Below are 496 nucleotides of genomic sequence, written 5' to 3'. Positions count from 1 at the left end.
TTACATGGCTACAGTGTTCAAAACATCTTTGTACTGGTACAATGAAAGATACACTGATCAATGGAACAGAGTTGAGAATGCAGACACTAACCCATGCACATACAGCCAATTGATTTTCAACAAAGTGCCTAAATATATTGCATGGGGAGGTGATAGTCTCTTCAAATGGATGGTGCTAACAGAACTGGAAAGTGATATGCAAAAGATTGAAACAATACCTTTACCCCACACCTTATACAAAAACCAACTCTGCATTGATTGAAGACCTAAATGTGAATCCCAGGATTATGAAGGCCATCAATGAAAAAATAGGGACAAATGTTAGGGCTCTAATTCAGGGAGTATACAGACTACCAAAAATTTTGAAAACTACACAAACAAAAGTTGACAAAATAGATGATTGAGATCTATTAAAAATTAAAAACGTATGTGTATTAAAAGACTTCACCAAAAGAGTAAAAAGGGAACCCACAGAATGGGAAAAAATCTTTTGCAA

This window comes from Chrysochloris asiatica, unplaced genomic scaffold (assembly GCF_000296735.1).
Source record: "Chrysochloris asiatica unplaced genomic scaffold, ChrAsi1.0 scaffold00204, whole genome shotgun sequence".
Classification (NCBI taxonomy): domain Eukaryota; kingdom Metazoa; phylum Chordata; class Mammalia; order Afrosoricida; family Chrysochloridae; genus Chrysochloris; species Chrysochloris asiatica.
The sequence above is the reverse complement of the archived record's forward strand: the minus strand, read 5'-3'. Positions refer to the sequence as shown.